This window comes from Pundamilia nyererei, unplaced genomic scaffold (assembly GCF_000239375.1).
Source record: "Pundamilia nyererei isolate P.nyererei 1_Seehausen unplaced genomic scaffold, PunNye1.0 scaffold01060, whole genome shotgun sequence".
Lineage (NCBI taxonomy): Eukaryota > Metazoa > Chordata > Actinopteri > Cichliformes > Cichlidae > Pundamilia > Pundamilia nyererei.
This window is the reverse complement of record NW_005188461.1, coordinates 9,060-14,303: the sequence shown is the minus strand read 5'-3', so window position 1 is coordinate 14,303 and position 5,244 is coordinate 9,060.

Here is a 5,244-nt window from a genome sequence, read left to right as displayed (position 1 = left end):
GTCGAATCTAGCGTAGAATACGTTTAGATCCTCACACAGAGAGGCCGTGGTCTGCGGTGTGCTGGTTTTCCCTCTGTGTGTAACTTGAAAGTTGAGTGCAGAGTTTCACACGTATTTTTTGGCTAAGTCCACACACAAATCTTTTTTACACACACACAAATTCTTTTTACACATACAAATCCTGATTTATAAGTACAAAACTGATTTACAGGTACAAAATATTTATGACCACAATTTGAGCCCATAGGCATGAATTTAAAATCAAATCTATCACACACTAAATTGTGTTTCACTTGAATTTGTTCAATATCATCACTTTGAAGACAGTTATGTCTTTTTTACAGAATTTAGCCCCTTTTCTCACCATTTGCCACGGAATGGACACAAAGTCTCAGCCATCACTCAGATTCAGTCCCTGATGATACAGGGAATTCTTTTAGCCCAGAAGTTGTTCAGCCCTTTAGCCCAAAGCGATAAAGGATGGCAATCCAAAAGTTTCTACAGATTAGCAGTGATAACGTTCTTGGAATTCAGCTCCTTGATGATAAACAGTGAACGCCCTGTCCACTAATCAGAGCCAATCAGCATTCTTGGAGGCGTGCTTTCAAGTTTAAAAGCTCCTATGTAGGTTTCCCAACATAACTTCTTAAGCGAGTAATATCAACCTTGTGATACAAGAAGGTTCAGAAATGGGACAATATGGTAAGACTTCATCAAAAATACTTTACAAAAATAATGTTGCTACATATTAATGTTCATGATTATGTTAAAAATGAAAACTCTCTCTCTCTCTCTCTCTCTCTCACTGTGTGTGTGTAAAATAGTCCAAAGAGCACATATTTAATTAAACAATAGCTGCTCAATTTGAATGGGATATAACAGAGGGCAGGACAGAAACATTAAATCTGGCCAGGAAGCTTGACTCGTATACCGTGTTTATTAAATACATCTATTTTTAACTAGTTATGTCTGTCCATCATTTTTGATTTGGTAGAAAAGTTATCCAGAACACAAAATAAAAGACTTTAAGACCAGAAAACTAGTATGGAGACAAAAGTTGTTTTCCTCTAGATTTATAGTTCATATTTGTGTTCAAGGAGGAACTATGACACACAAACACTTTATTATTTTTGGACACTTACTGTTTGGTGGTCTTCAGTTACATTTCATTTTCAGTTATAATTTTGTTCTCTGGGAGTTATTTGAGAAAAAGTGATTATTAAAAATGTGTCAAACGTGTATTATTGTACAAATGGCTTTTGGATCTTGAAATTCTGCTGCATTTTATTTGTTTAGAAGAGCTGCTTCGCCACAACAGAACACTGTTGATTGAAAAAATTAACTTTGCAAATCTTGGGACTCTCCTGGATCTCCTTTTGGATCTTGAAGTTCTGAGTGAATCGGAGAAAGACTTTATACTTGAAAGTAAATCGGTCAAAAGGGATGAAGTTCGCACCCTTATTGACATGGTGAAGAATAAAGGAGAAGAAGCAGCAAAACACTTTTTTAATAGTCTTAAAAAAGTAAATGAGGCTCTTTACAAGCAAATAGATACAAAGTCTACCCAGGGACCAGCAGGTGAGCTCATTAGTGTGACATTCTGTAAGTTCAACTTACACATAGTCAGCATGAGACAGTAATACAGAAATGCATATGCAAAGTTTTCATCAGTGGTCTAATATATGTGGTACTGTGTTTTAATCTCTCCAGGTGGAAAAAAACCGATCGCAAAGCCCAAGCCCAAGCCTGATAACTTTTGAATATTCAATCCAAAGTGCAACTTCATGAATCAGTCATATAAACAACTTTTTAAAATCTGTGTAAGACATGGCTATTAGCTCTGATAACCTTGCCATTTTCTGCAATATAAACAAACATTAAACTCAAATTAAAATAATTATGTCTTATCTTTTTTTCCTTAATGTGTTCTTTAGCATCAAAATGATTTCCCAGAAACTTATCCTGAATCTCAATTGTTCTTCTTACAGCTTTCCATTTTTCCTGGAAAAAGTGTAAAACCATGCAATAACGAGCCAGGAAATAAGAATTACAATGTAGAAAAAATGTAAAGATGAAAAACTAATTAGTAATAGTATTTTGATAACAGTGTAATCTTTGAGTAATAAAATTGTAATTTCTGTACACTATTAAACATGTTTAATATAGCAACCCCATAATAATACTGTTCATGATTTGCTATTACCATATTATAATGCTGAAAATGTTAAAAATGTACCAGTTTATGTGACTTTACTGCGAAACAATACAAAGAGGTAATATTGCATAATGTGTGTATGGCTCACATCTTATATGTTCACACCCTCAACCAGTTGTTATATAAGAGTGAAGTTTCCAGCATTAGTATTTAACTCCTAAACACTGTCTGCAGAGTGGGACAGCTTCTGTAATAAATAAATGTTAGGGGGGCACCACCATTTTGAGATTCGCGGCAACGTGTCATGCAGGACGCATATCCCTTCTAGAAGTATTGTGTAAGAGAATAAAGTGTGAAATGGTCTACTGAGCAGTGCTTTGTCTTCCATCAGATGCCTATGAGGAATCAAAAGAACTCGATGAAGTGTTGATATTTAACAGGGCTTAAAGTGATGCCTGTTTTTGTGTTTCGGTCCTGGCAGAGCCTTGAGGATCACTTCACGAACAATTAAGGAAACCCCCAACATTGACTTACGTTCACTTGAAACACAAGAATACTCAGAAGTTGTATCTCCATATCTTTATGTTTATTTAAAGACCACTGTCAAACTCACACACTGTGTAAAGTGTAGTGGAGTTGAATATTGTGTTGGGCTCTGTACGGCAGTGATGAAAATATGCAGTTTTTCAGCAAGATAACCTTGATCATTTTGCTTGATGGTAAAGCAGTTTTTTTATGGTGGAGCATGAAACGTGTTTCCATGATCATTTTCATGCCTTTCAAATAAAGGAACCCATTCTTAAGAAGATACTTATCCTAGAAAGGGATAAATTGTCATGGTCCCCCTGCCTCGCTTGCTGACTCTGTGTTAGGCAACATGTTTTGTTTGGTTTTTTTGCTCTCTCTCTCTCTCCGGCGCTACCAGGGTGCTCCCGCCCCTGGCCCACGCACCTGTGCTCACCGTCACACCTGCAGCCGATCCCAGCCGATTGGAGCACTATTTATGATGGCGGACCTGTGTCATTCTTCGCTGGATCGTTGAGCCATCAGCGCCAGTCTCTCGGAATCTGTTAAATCGGAATCTATGAGTTTGAGATCGTTTCTAACCTGGACATCTCTCCGTGTGTGTGTATAGATCTGCCCGGGACCCGAGCGAGCGTGTGTGTATTTGGAATCAGGAGAAAGAGCTTGTATAGGATTAATCCCTGTTTTCCCTGGACCCTGGAGCCCCAGAGCCTTTTCCCTGCCATGCTGTATATATATATATATTCTCACCTGGTGTTTCACTATAAATAAACGCACTGTCTCTTTTGCCAAGGATTCCTGGTCTGCGCCTGAGTCCTTTTCAAACCGCTTACAGAGAGTTGTATTATTTAATTTGCTGACCTAATTGAGACTTTGTAGAGCAGTCTTCCTCATGTTAACACTGCATTATAAAGAAGTGCTTATTCTGTGGTCATTTTTCTCAGACTGTGTACAGTGAACAAGGTAGTGCACACTGCAGTTGTTTTCTGTTTTATGCCACAAAATCATTTGGGATATGACAAACACACTGCTTTAATTCTGTTGATTCCCCCCCCCCCCCCAATGTTAGGCCTGTCTGACCACTCTGTTGACAGTAAAGCACATGCCAGACTGCCAGTTTCTTTGAACTGCAAACATTTACTGTACACGACTTTAGCAATCACCATTTAAATCAAACTTATCTAAGATAAAGCATCAGATACAACATTAACATTTGTTCTGCTGTAATAAGTCACACTGATGGAAAAATGCCTGTCATAGTTGGAATTTTGGAGATGACTACATTTTAGTTAAATGTGAAACCACTGCTGCACTCTAACTATTACTAGTATGCTAGTTAACAAACTGTGGTATTGACATGAGAGAGCCATCATCTATGAGTGAAGGCTGAGATTAGTAAAACATATCATGCTCTGGAGTTAGGTCCCAAATTAGAGATCAAGTATGAAATTACTGCCTGACCTTCATTCCTGGAAGATCCCTCATACCTCTGTGCACAAACAGGAGGGTCTAAAGTTTTAAATAGGCTCTAAAATCTATCTCTTCAGATTCAGATCAATCAGATTAATTTTACACTGATGTGTGAAGAAACTAAAGGGATTTTCACATCTCCTTTATTGATATATGTTATATATGTACTGATATATGTTTCATACTCTATAAATTTTTAATCACCATTTGAAAACGCCCCTTATAGATTGGGGCATAATCAATGGGCCTCCAACAATATGTTATTAACCCTCGATTAACAAGTTGATCTTCATTATCAACGTTAGAGTAAATGAATCTGTCACGTTCCTGGGTCTGTTGACCCAGTGTTTTAGTTTTAGTTTATTTTAATGTTGATGTTTATGTTTAAGTTCATTAGGTCAGCGAAGTTCATTTGATTCCCCTTGTGTTTTCTTCCTCTGTATTTAAGTTCTCTCACCTTTTATGTGTTTCATGCCGCGTGTCTTATGTTATCAAGTTTGTATTGTCATGTCTGCGTCTCATGTTTCCTGTTTTATTTTAAAGGTCTGTGTCCTATGTCAGTATAGTCAGCTTTCCTTCCTTTGTCTTGTTATGTCAGATTAGTGTCAGCTGTTTCCCCATGTGTTTTCATTTCCCCTAATCATCCTTGTGTTTATTTAGTCTGTGTTTTCTCATTCAGTCATATGCTGTGTCCGAATTCAGGGGAAGGATGCTCATAAGGACGCTACCTACCTACGTCACAAGGTAGTGTCCTTAGACGGACGGGTAGTCAGGAAGTGAGCGGCTGTGGACAGCGTTGGGTCTGTGTTTCCACAAGCCCCACTGGTTTTAGAGACGTATTCCCGTGAAAGAGAAACAAGGCAACAGCGATTGATTATTTACTTGCAAGGGAGGCCTCGTCGGTGTCTACCACACAATGACCCCAAATCTGGCCTCCTCTCGCTGCCTTTTATTGAGAAACAGTTAATCACAGCAAAGCAACGCCCACATGGTTCTAAGACAAGGCATTGTATGTATATGTGTGAACTTCTGTATATATGTAAGAATGTGTGTGTGTGTGTGTGTGTGTGTGTGTGTGTGTGTGTGTGTGTGTG